Genomic DNA, 13,354 nt, shown 5'->3' on the forward strand with positions numbered 1-13,354 from the left:
CCTGCCTGAGTCTCCAGAGTCACTGGGATTACAGGTGTGTGCCACAGCAGCTGAACTATTCAATTCGAAAATATATTCACAAGTATTCTTTGCATCCTAATTTTGCACCAAAGACAATTTAGTAAAAAAAAATTTTTTAATTAATACCAGTATATTTTTTTTAAAAAAGTTCACCTAATAGTCACACCCTTTCTTTGCCTCCCCCCCAAAAAAAATTGGCATAAAATCTGCAACAATTACGCAGTGAAATATGGTAATTATGTCTTTAGTCTTTAGTTCACTGTGCTAATTATCTATTGCTGCATGAAAAATGACTACACACATGTTGACTTAAACACAAATCTGTTACTGTGTAGGAACAGGGTTAGGAGTCCAGCACATTTTAGCTGGGACTGATCTCTGTCTTTAGAGGCTGCTCTCAGGTCCTTGCAAAGTGGCAATCTAAGACTTAGCTTTCTAAGATTTCTTCCTTCCAAGATGCATACCCTAATGCTTAACTGAGAAAACCATGCTTGTAAAAGATTCACACGATTAGAACAAGCCCACTGAGATAATTTCTCTTAAAGTCAGCCATGCCATCTAACAACCAGATTGACAGCTCCAGGGATTACACAGGGCTTGCACTCTGGGCTCAGGACCATCGGAACTCAGGCCTGAATTCTGCCTACTACATTCACTTACATTTATTGTAATTGGTGGCATTTGGGATTTACTTGCATTTTCTTAACTTTTACCTTCTACCTGTGCTTTTTGTTCATTTGTTCTTATTTCTGATAAAACAAGGAGAGAAAAGAATTGCTTTTCTGTTTGCATGTTGTCTTACACAATTTTTTCATATTCTACTAGTTTGGGGACTTTTTTTTTCTTTGCTTTTTTTGGCACCAGGGATTGAACCCAGGGGTGCTTAACCCCTGAGCCATGGTTTTATAGTTTATTTAGAGACAGGATCTTGCTAAGTTGCTTAGGGCCTTGTTATGTTGCTGAGGTTGATTTTGAACTCACAAATCTCCTAACTCAGTCTCCCGGGCTGCTGAGATTTCAGGTGTACCAAACTCGAGTGTTTTGGGACTTTTTTTACAGGACTCCTATTCCTTTAGTATCCTTATTTTTTTAACCAACCATAATATCAGACAAACAACATAAGAACATTATGAAACTAACTCTCAATAACTTGTTTGAACTTATGGTATTGTGGCCCAATATTTTAGTTCTATCACTTCATAAAAATCTTACAAATCAAATATTATTAGTAGCATTTTAAGAAGAAAAACTGTATGAATTTGTGAAATATTTATCAACCTACTTGGTCATCATTTTTATTTTTCAGATTACCCTTATGATATTATTCTATTTGTTTCTCAAGTATTAATAAGCAAGAATCTTTTAGAATGAATTACCTTTACTGTAGGTCTCTCAGTTTTTGTTCACTCAAAATTGTCAGAATTGTGGGCTGGGGTTATGGCTCAGTGGTAGAGTGCTTGGCTAGCATGTGTGAGGCCCTGAGTTCGATCCTCAGCACCACATAAAAATAAAATGGAAGGTATTATGTCTACCTACAACTAAAAAAATTATTTAAAAAATTGTCAGAATTGTATTGAGTTATGACACAACTTTATGTGGACATTTTTTTCTCTTTTCTCTGTACTTTAAAAATATTATCCACTGCCTTCTAGCTGTCACTGTTGATGTTAAGTTTGACTTCAGTGTAGTAGTGTTTTCTATGTAAAGTGATATATTTTTCTTGCTATTTTTATAAAGTTCTTTGCCTTAATTTTTCCCCTCCAGTTATAATAGTGTAGCTTAATCATTGAGACAACTATACTTTACAGTTATAAAATTCTACTTTGTTCTTAATCTCAATTAGAACTGATCTAACACCGATACTGACCTTGGGTAATTATAGTTATGGCTTCATGATAAACAGTGTGCTTGTATGTAAGATTTTGTTGATTCGGGAAAATAACAACAGGAAAGGTAGTAGGATCTAGACATCTCCCTTATGTGTTCCTTACTCTGTTCTGTATTAGGACAACCCTGAAGTACCTAGTCCTCCATAGTGCTGGAAAAAGTAGTATTTATAAAGAACTGACCAAATCACTGTCATTAACTGTGGATTTTTTTAAAAGGTGTTTTCTGTATTTCTCTGAAGATCATTTTATTACCAATTTGTACCATTACCATCACAGTTTTCCATAATGTTCATTTATTTCCCCATATTTTGAATAAAGTATATGCCAACTAAATAAAATACAGCTGACCCAGCGTTATAAGTCCCACATAGGTGACAGAGCTTGGATAGGCCATCAAAGTCACTCTCTCATACAACAATAAAATGAATAGAGTAGTTTTCTTTAGGCATAAATACATAATTCAAGAAATAAAATTGAAAAAATATCTGACTTCATATTTAGTGGCATATTGCTAAAGTAATCTCCCCAACAATTCCACTATGGTGGTACAATGCTTGACATGTGGACAGCAACAAAAAGACTTCTTTAAGTTTGCTCAACTCTCACCAGGAATATACTTGATTACTTTTTCCTGAACTTCACTGAGGCATTCTCACACCTTATTCTGTGCTCCAGAAGAACCCAGTGTACACAGAACAGCTAACCTGCAGTAGAGTTGTCGGTATATTCTCTGGATCTAGAGTATTCCCCCTCCCCCAGAAAGCCCTTATACTATATCCTCATTACATGTAACCTATTGGCTACTTTTCTTACTATTTTAACTGTCATAAAGAACTTCATGATAAAACAGTAATAACTCCACTGACATTTTCCCCTGACCTTCAAAATCTGAAACAGTGTTAATGGATGTCTCTCATGAATCTTAGAGACTCTTAATGGGTCATAAGAGTTGCAGTGGCTTTATCCCTGACTTTGGAAAAGCATGAACTCTAAGTCAATTTAATTAAATTACCTACTCTACAACTTTTACTCACAATAGGAAGTTATATTCTATATGAACAACCACATAAAATTATACAGAGGCTAATAAAAAGGAAAAATCATTTTTTCGTTTTCCTACAGGGGCCGCATAGACATAAAACTTAACCTTAAAAATTCAGTGTTTCTTAAATAAAACTAGACTTTCTCATTTGGACATGGCAAGGAATTGTTCTAGTAGGCAAAACTAAATGGAAAGGAAAGGAAGAAAAAGATACAAAGTGCAAAACTTCTATTAATTATTTTAAGAAGTTTCTGGCTTGGATTATCCATAATTTGTTCTCTGCTGCATACTGTTCATAATTCCTCAGTCTCAGTCCTAGTTATATTCTCACTGGCTCATGATTCTCAATGACTTTGCAGTCCGACATCTACCTTAATTTTGTAAAGGAGAGACTAACAGGAAAAGGCAAGAAAATGTTAGACGGGACAAGGGGCCCAAGAGTGACTTGGGAGGAGGCACTGTTCAGATGGGTGTTTACAGAAGGCCTGTCTGATAAAGGGTGATCTGGTCTAAACCTAAGTAGAAGAGGCTGGAGTCCTTAGGAAGAGACCTATGGCAGGAACTGTAAGTGCCAGGAGAGGCAGCATTCTGGATGGACTTGAAGAATTCCAAGGAGGCCAGAGGAGGTGGAACAGGACAAGGGAGGACTCCCACTCAGACAGGAGGCTGAGGAGGCAGGTCACATGGGGCCTTTTAGGAGATGGCAAGGATTTTGGATTTTGAGAAAGGGTGTCTTTAAATAGCAGTGTGACACCGTTGGGTTTATATTTTCAAAAGATCATTTTGGCTATGATGGGGACAATAGGTTACAGAAGAGCAAGAATTTTCCACAGTTCACAAGAAAGTCCAAACTACTCAGTGTCAAGACACTTGAAAACGAAGGACAAGTCTATGTTCTCCAACTTACTGAAGAGCTGGACCACTTGATGCTCAGTGAATATCGCACTGTTGTTCAAGTTTTCTTTTGTTTTTTTTAGTGGGGGGGTGGGGGATTGGGGGTTTGGTTTTGGTTCCTGCTCATGCTATTTTTTATGCCAAAAGTAACATTTCTTCTTTTCACTGTCTGGAAGAATCCTACGTATCCCAAGTGTGTCAGCTCAGATACGCTCGCTTGGTGAAGGCTACCTGTACAGCCGGGCACATTCTCTTCTACACAACACTGTGAATGTAGCACCAATTTATAGCACAAAAAGAAAATACAAAAATAGGAAGGCACTGCGGGCAATTGCTATATATAACTATAAGCTAACAAGTGAATGTTAGGATGCCCCATAATAAGAAGCATAGACCAGATATTAAAACACACCAAGTATTGCAGCTCTTAGATTTTATTTAGCAGGCTTTCTGGTTGTCACCAGAAAGTCTTCCCGCCTGCTGGGAAACACACATGTAAACACATACACACATAGAGGAAAACTATAATATGTGAAATGGGGGGAAAGGTCCTGACAAAAGGAAGTGTATAAAAGCATATAATTCTATCTACATCAGGCCTTGCTCGTCAGGTGGGTGTCCACAGAAGATATCAACCAAAGCAAATCACTAAATTATTCAAAGCAGTAGAGAGTCTTAATGCTAAAACAACCTCTCCCTACACCAGAGTTCCACAAACGGGTGGCTTTGGGCCAAATCCAAGCAGGCAAGTTTTGTAAACAAAGGACATGAAATGCAGTTGTGACCACTCATGCACACAAGATCCAGGGCTGCTTTCGCAGTCTTCCATAGAGACCAATCTTTGTAAGCGGTCTACAGACCATGCGTCTCTCACAGCCTGAAAGATTTTATTGTTCAGTTCCACACAAAACAAGTTTGCTAGCTCTGTTCTACCCCACGTCTTCCCAAACTCCTCAACTCCTTGGGCTTCTCAAATAAGTCTTATTCCTTCAGGTCCCTGCTAGTTCTTCTGCTTAGACATGGCTCCCTACCTCCTCTGCCAGACTAAGACCACTCCTCCTTCAGCCCAAGGTCGGATCTAAGAGGTGCTCCTCACTGTCTACTGTGCACAGGAGTCCCCTTCTGGTCCATATGGACTCAGGCATAACTGGAACCTGACACACACCCCTCCTGCTGTCATTATTCACATCCTTGCCACCCCAATTAAACACTGAATCCTTGAGAGTGGGAAATGTTTTGTGGACTTTATATTCCTTCTCTCAGTGAACACTAACTTTTCAACTTATCTGATAAGCAGTAGACTCAGATTAAGAGTTTAATAAATCAGAAGGGAATTCAAATTTCATTCGTTGTCTCATATTACAAATCAACAAGGTAAAATCATCATAGGTCATTCATTAAGTTTGGTGGGGAAAAAAAAAAAAAAAACTTATAAGGAATTATTCCTCTTAAATGCCTTTGTAGGGTCTTTGGTCCCTAAGAGGAATTGCCTCCAAGCAGTGATAGGGTTTACTCTGTCACTTCCTGCTGCTTCCAGATGCCTCTAGCCATGATTCACCCATTTACTTCCCAAATGCATTGCTCAAAAAAACTACTTAAAGAGCTGGAAAGCAAAACAAACCTGAGGCAAAACTGAAACTGGTGTCTAAAATTAGAATAAATAGGACTTTAAGGGCCCATGGGATCTTTCTTTCACAGGTGCATAAACACTGCTGCTCTCTCAAAGGCAATTTTTCTAAATTCCAGATTCTTGGCTTTACTCTAAATGGGTGTTTTGTTTGTTTGGTCGGTTGGGTTTGTGTGAGTGTGTGTGTAGTGGTGGTGAGGTGTTTCTGTTTGTTTTGTTTTAATCAAAAACCTAGTGTGGGGCTGGGGTTGTGGCTCAGTGGCAGAGTCCTTGCCTAACACGTGTGAAGCACGGGGTTTGATCCTCAAGTGTGAAGTACAGGGTTTGGTCCTCAGTGTGAAGCACAGGGTTTGGTCCTCAGCACCATATAAAAATAAATAAAATAAAGAAAATGTGTCCATCCACAACTAAAAATTAAAATAAAAAAGAAAGAAAGAAAGAAAAAGAAACCTAGAACTATTATGGGAGGGAAATACCATGGCCTATTCAAAGAAAAATATCTACACATTACCTCTGTATTTAAGAAAGCACAGACAATATTATAGTATTAATAAATAAGCTAGCTTTATCATACATTAAAAAAAAACATGTACCTAATTTTAATCTTGATATCTTAAAATGTTTATGTATAAGACAGATGAGAATTTTTAATGTACTTATTTATAATCATTAAAGCCCAAAGAAGCTCCCTGGAGATCAAAAAAATCAAAGTCAAATTTCTGGACACATTATCAAACAAAAATTAAACAAGAATTAAGCATGTTGTAGAAAGGTAAATTAGGAAAAACTATTCTAGGGGTCTGGGGCTGTAGTTCAGTGGCAAAGTGCTTGCCTAGCACATACTACGAGGCACTGGATTCAATCCTCAGCAGTAGCACCTAAAAATAAATAAATAAAAGTTTTTAAAAGAAACTATTCCATTTTTATAACAGGTTTATAAAGACAAATTTAATTTTGACATTGGCATTTTGGTTTGTACAAAGCCCTCAAATCATATTTTCTGTACAAGATAAAAATATTTTAAATGTTTCCTAAAGCTTAAAGCAGAAAATAATTACTACCATCTCCTTAGTAAGGTACATTTTTTTCCTTATAATTAATGTTGAAGAACTAAAAAAAAAAAAATTCAATCTATTCACTCAAAAACAATTAAAATTCAAGCAAAAAGTCTCTTATAAATACTAAAGAAACCAAAGTAAAAGATGTTGCTTATCAGGGTACTAAAAAATACCCACCATATGCGAGGTCTAATTTATACTAATAAACGTAATTCTCAACACTGGCTTTCCTGATTCAATTTACAGATACCTTAAAAAAAGCTGGTCCTCGTTCCACCCCGAGATCATGAATGTTCTTTCTCCAGTTTTTACTTTAAAGTGCTAAATGGAGGGTAGAACTAATTCTTAAGTAATGTGGTATTATGTTCTCTATATGACATTAAAAAAGTTCATTGCAACCTGAAATAAAGAGCTTGAGGTGTGGCTTTGTCCACAAAATAAATAGAAATTTAAAATTAAGGTCTCATGGAATGGAATGCTCACATTTAATTTTACCTTCACCACTTTTCAAGGAGGAAGTGCAGGGTTGCTGAGATGGAGGTGGGTGGGGGTCCCCTCCTTTCTCTTTCCTGGTTGGGTTCAGAACTGAAGCTGCTCTGTACACCCATCACTGAACTTAAAATACTAACCCTGGCAGACAAACCCGGAAGTTTATATAAACTCTTGTGTAACATTTGAAACAGACACCTTTTTTGGAGTTTTCTGAACTGTATCTTCCTAAATCATTCTCGTTCTGGTCAGTTTTTACTTTTGGACAAATTATGGCCATCCAGGATATAGTCACATAGAGACTGAAACGGAATTACAAAACTACAGAAAGACATTTGCACTTACATTTTAATTTAATGTACCAAATATATATGAATTTAAGGAACTGAATAATTCTGAATGTCAAAACAAGCAAATGATTTTAGTAAATAAGGACAGAAAGGGTTTTCAAAGGACTGGCCCCTAAGGTTTTTGTTTCAAAACTACTCTATGAAAAATGTAAAGTTCAGAACCTGATTTTATAGACTTTGAATTTTTCTTTAACTGGCAAAAGGACATTTAAGTAATCATATTCTATCAGCCCACAGATTACTGCAGAGGTGACTTAAAATTATAGTATTTGAATCATAAGAGATAATGATAAAATCCAAAATCAATGCTTCTTATGTTTTGATATTTTAATCTTATAAATGTTTTTATAAATTTAAAACCAGAAGCAATACAAAGTATAATACATCAAGAGAGTCCACCATTTACACATTAAAGCAAGTTGTTATTGAAGGTGAGAAGCACCAGGATCACATAAAGACCAAATCGGGGAACTCTATCTTGCTCTGCAGTCTTTCCAGGAGAAGTGTGCTTTTCTTCATTTTTCTTTCCATTGTATAGTTATATGTGTCTTTGTAAACTGTCCTGAGATTAAAACAACCATCCCTGAATACAAAATTTATTAATTCAATCATTGTGGGGAAAACTGCTAAATTAAGAATTTCTTCCCTAAATAATTACCATGTCTGACATCAACATTACATTTCCCCCAATTTTTCATGCATTCTGAAGTTTACTGGTGGCTACTAAATAAAAGATTATGCCTTACTTTGCTTCTTTATATTAAGAAGTGACATCAGTAAGAATAGCAGTGAACTCATTAAAAACTAAGTTACTTGCATGAGAAAAAAAAAAAATGATTCTTTCAGAGTCTCAAAAGTTCCTTTTCACTGAAGCACCAGTCCTTAGGAAAATCTGCCATGGTACTGTGGAAAACAGAATAATTTAAATGACCTTGCCAAATTGATAACTTGTCATACATAAACAGGACAGCATTCAATCAGAAGGACTGCAAGGTAGTATAGTTAGGGATTTTTCTTTTTCCTTTTTTTTTTTTTCCTTGTACATTGAAGAGATGTGACAGGGAAGGACACCATAAGATCAAACACAAAAGGAAAACAGATTAGGGGATACTGCTGCCCTGAAACTGAGATAGCAGCCCAACACCGTAGTTAATTCAGTCCAACTTACAGCTGTTAAATGTCAAATTATTTGCAAGGCTTTGGGCAGGGTAAAGCAAACTATATCCATCTTTACCACAAGGAGCTTATAACTCTTATAATAAGCATGCACATACTTGATGAGATCATAAGGAACAGTATAACAAAAGGTAGGGCATTTGCCTGCAATCCTTTACGAAATAACTCATTTTAACACCTTATGAACAAAGCGTTATTTTTGTTGTTGGATATTAAATTCGGAGCAGGTGCTATGCAGATAGTGGCTCCTTCAGTGTGAAGGATAAACTCCACTGAGAGAGGCAGCCAACTGAATGACAGGTATCAGTCATGTGAAGAAAGTGTCAGACTCTCTGAGGCACCATTCCCAAATCTGATAAAGTTAAAAACCAACAGTCTTTTTTTTTTTTTTGGTTGGGGGGGGTAAAACTTTAACTCCCTTATTTGATTTCTAAACATCTACAGATCAAAAAAAAAAAAAAAAAGAGCTTGCGTACCAATCTCATTTCTCAATAAGATGAAAATATTAACATTACCTGCTAATGTTATTCTGATCATTAAACGTGTTTTTCTGTCTAAAACCCAAATGACCCTACCTGCTCCTTTTCACTCAGCTGAAGGACATGTCAGTACACTTCAATGGGTCTGAATCTTATCCATCTTCAGGCTGCAAAAGGGCTGTTTACTGAATAAAATTTTCTCAGACAACCCAAGCCCTCACAACCCTTGTGTCCTTGACCTTCCCAAGGAGTCACTGCTGAAAACAGCCAAACACTTAACATTCAATGAAAGAAAAGATCAGTGATCTTCACTCGGGTTGTGTAGAACCCGAATTGTCTACAGGCCACCTCCTTAACTCTTCTGGACCACTCCAACAATTCATTTTACATCTCCACTGCTCTGTGGCAGGATTCCAGTTAGATCAGGACCCAAGACCCCTGTCATGGTGCTATTCCTGCAGCCATGACTCTCTCCATAGGAAGAGACTGTTAGGACAAGAGAGCTGTCCATGCAGAGCCTGCATCTCCCTGCCACAGGAGGACTAAGTCACAGATCTTCCTGCAGGAATGGACAGACTCTATATCTGCACTATCCAATGCAGGAGACATCAGCCCCATGTGGGCACTGAATACAAAGAATGACTAGTGTGACTGAAAGATTTTTAATTTTGTTTAATTTGAATTAATGCTACAATACTGGCCACAGAGAATCCTCTTGTCAAGACCACATAGGACCTCTTGGTTGCCAATTCATTATGCTTTTCATTTATCCTGATGTTTCAGTAAAGGTCAGTTCTGCTGAGCAATCAGCTCTTCCTTAAGGATTTGCTTCTTCTGGCATCTGTGGCACCACACTTTCCTGTTGTTGTTGCTGTTTGTCTGTATCTCTGCCAATCTTCAACATCTTTGTCAGTTCCACCTATTGTATTCAAACTTTTAGTCCTGAAATGCCTCAATTTAGTCATGAATCCTCAATCTACACTCATGTAGGGTAATCTCATCTATCAACATACCAGTCACAATGAAAATTCCATCTCCAAACACAGATCCCACCACCAAAGGTGCAACTGAGATCTTCATTTAACATCCAAACATAACAAACTCAGAGCAATACTCTAAACTTCTCACCTCTGCAAAAAGTAGTCTCTTACCAGTCTTCCTTACAGATCATCAAAGAATCAACCTTTACCTAGTAGCTCAAGCCAAAACTAAGGGGCTGCCATTGATTCCTTACTCTCATCTTTCATTCTACAGAGAACAAACAAGGCCACAAGCTATGAATGAAAAGCATTTATTCTAAGGGCAATGGAAAGAAGTTGAGAAGTTTTAAGTTTGGGAGAAAAATCTGCTGGGTAGAGAATAAGTTAAAGATGTAAGAGTGGATGTTAATGAAACCAGTTAAGAGACTATTAGTGAAGTCTGAGTGAGAAATTAGGGAAGTGGAATTAACTTAGCCAAAAGGCATATTTGGATGTGGAGGATGACTGAACAAAGGCAATCAAAGGTAACCCCTATGATTTTGGTTTAAGGAACTTGAATTGTGGCCACCTGCATAGATAAGACAGGCAGACCAAAGAGTTTTGATGGACAGTGGTGGTGTGGGAAGTTAGAATCAATGCCTTTACTTTGCAGGCACATCATGAAGGCAAATAGGGACAAAGGTCAACAGGTATCAATCTACAGAGGTATTAAGAAGATGAAAGTCTGAAATTTAGCCTCCAGATTCTATTTGTGTTCAATATGCCAACAATATTTTGGACATGAGAGGCCCGCCATTTTGACTACAGAGTCCAATAGAAATGCCAACAATTTTATACATGAGTAAGGGGCACACAGAATCTTTCCAATCCTATCAACTTACAGGGTATTCCCTACTTCCCATCAATCTGTGCTCAGTAGCAACCAAACTGACATAGCTGGCAACAACAGGACAGTAGTCAAATCACAAAACAGAAACAAATCCACGGGTACTTCAAAACATCAATGAGTAAAGTTTTTTTGGTTGTTGTTGTGGGTTTTTTTTTTTTCTTTTCTTTTCTTTCTTTCTTTCTGTTTTTAATATCAGATCAAACCCACTTACCCAGGCTGGGGATGTAGCTCAGTGGTATAGCGATTAGCTAGCATGCACCATGCCCATGCTCTGGGTTTGATCCCTAGCAATATCTCCCCCAAAGCCCCATTCACTAGTTCAGATCATGGAAATTCCGTTAATCATCAGCAGAAACATCAAAAATCATCAAAAATAGAAACGGTTCATAAATGTGCTACAGAGCTAGTGTAATTGCCCAATGTCAATCTAAATAAATTGTTTACAGTCATACATAGCACTGGAAATAATGTAATAAAATAAAGCTAACAAAGTTAATAAACAAACATCCTCATTTTTTTTTAAGTTCATTTTGTTCACATTACTTTTTTTAAAACATATTATTAGTCCTGCTCTGTCTGCTCCAGCCCCATCTTGTGCTGCTTCCTTAAGATTAAGGTCATAGATCCAAGATGGAGGATTAGAGGGAGGCTGCATTCCTTGTCACTCCATAACTCGGTTTCAAGCAGAGGATATCTGTTTCTTGGTGAGACAGTTTTTGCAGCTTATTGATCCCCTGCTGTTTACCCCATTTGTCTATTGCCATCACCTGCAGTCTGCCAGCATATCGACTATGTTTTGAGTGTAGATTGCTCACTGTCTGGCACCTACCATCCACCATTTGCCTGCCGCTTGCCTGTCCATAGACTGCCTTTCGCCTCCTGATCATCTGACAACAGTCAGCAGACTGACCACAGACCGCCAGTGGAGCACTAGCTGCCTACTATTGCCTAGAAATTCACTGTCACAGTACCTGCAGGTTTGGTTACACGTGGCTGCCGCCATTTTGAGACAACAGCCAGGACTTGTAGGACACCTGACCAGACTGACTGAGCCCCATCTCCAGGACCCCTCAGCCCGACTGATCATTCCCTGCTTCACCACCAGGACCCCCAGACCAACTGACTGCACCCTACCACCAGGACCCCCAAACTGATTGCACCCCACCTCCAGGATCCCGTGACCAGACCAACAACACCCCACCTCCAGGACCTCCAGCAGACCATGTCCACACCCTGAGCTGCAGCTCCCCATTTGCCAACACATTTGGAAGCCAGATTGGCCATCTTGGATAATCCTGGAAGCTGTAGTTCCCATCTTTAGGTGGGGCAAATCCCATCCTGAGACACCTGCTGGAGACTTGAAGCTTATTGTCAGGTACCTCTCATACATCAGGCTACTGAAAACTGGGAGATTTGAATACTATATGATTGTTATAGTGTAAATTTTCTTTTTTCTCCTTAATGAAAAATTTTGTTTTTATTTCTTTACTTTTCTCATTCTCTTTTCCTTTTGTTTACCTGTTCCCTCAGAGTTTCTTTCTCCCCTTTCCCATGCTAACAACTGACTTCTTTTGATTACACTCTTACTCTTTCTATGATCTAGAACTTCTATATATTCTTTTCTTATCCCATTAATAGCTATATCCTACACCCCTCCACACCCTCTTTGTCCTCCATTAGAAACTGTAGACCTTATTGCAAATCTATTTGTTATACTGAAGATAATATTTGAACTCATTCTGTTTATTATGACATTATTGTTAACATCCTCATAGGGGCTATTTGGTTTCAGGTTGCATACTGTCTGAACTGGGCACTGCTAATATTGATCTTCCCCTTAAAGAAAAGGTTTTGGAAACCTATAGGCCACTATAAACCTATAGGGGGAAATCTGCAATACCCCAGATCTGCACTGCTAGAGGGGAAGATACGTGAACAACATGAAAAAACAAGGGAAGAAAATGTCCAAACAAATCTAGATTCTATATTAATAGAATCCAGTGACAACATGATAGATGTCAGAAAAGGACTTCAGATTATACATGATTAAAATGATTTGTGAAGCAAAGGATGAGATAAGAGAGTAAATGCAGGCAATGAATGATCATACCAATAAGCAGGTGAAAGAGCAACTGCAGGAAGCAAAAGATCATTTCAACAAAGAGATAAGAGATTCTAAAAAAAAAAAAAAAAAAAAACCAAACGGAAATCCTTAAAATGAAGGAAACAATAAACCAAATAAAAAACTCAATGGAAAGCATCACCAACAGACTAGACTACTTGGAAGACAGAACCTCAGACTATGAAGACAAAATATTTAATCTTGAAAATAAAGTTACCCAAACAGAGAAGATGGTAAGAAATCATGAACAGAATATTCAAGAACTATGGGACATCATGAACAGATCAAATTTAAGAATTATCAGGATTGAGATACAAACCAAAGGAATGAACAACCTA

The 13,354-nt window shown here is 37.7% G+C and overlaps 1 protein-coding gene and 1 non-coding gene across 5 annotated transcripts in view; one reads left to right on the forward strand and one right to left on the reverse strand.

The window, feature by feature from the left end:
- Klf12 (KLF transcription factor 12) overlaps positions 1-13,354 on the reverse strand; it is a 431,560-nt gene that overhangs the window by 176,768 nt on the left and 241,438 nt on the right. The window lies entirely within an intron of this gene.
- Positions 4,260-4,319, forward strand: LOC124986019 (U7 small nuclear RNA). Its single transcript, XR_007108932.1, has one exon. It is a non-coding gene; the product is annotated as a U7 small nuclear RNA (small nuclear RNA).

This window comes from Sciurus carolinensis, chromosome 5, assembly GCF_902686445.1.
Source record: "Sciurus carolinensis chromosome 5, mSciCar1.2, whole genome shotgun sequence".
Lineage (NCBI taxonomy): Eukaryota > Metazoa > Chordata > Mammalia > Rodentia > Sciuridae > Sciurus > Sciurus carolinensis.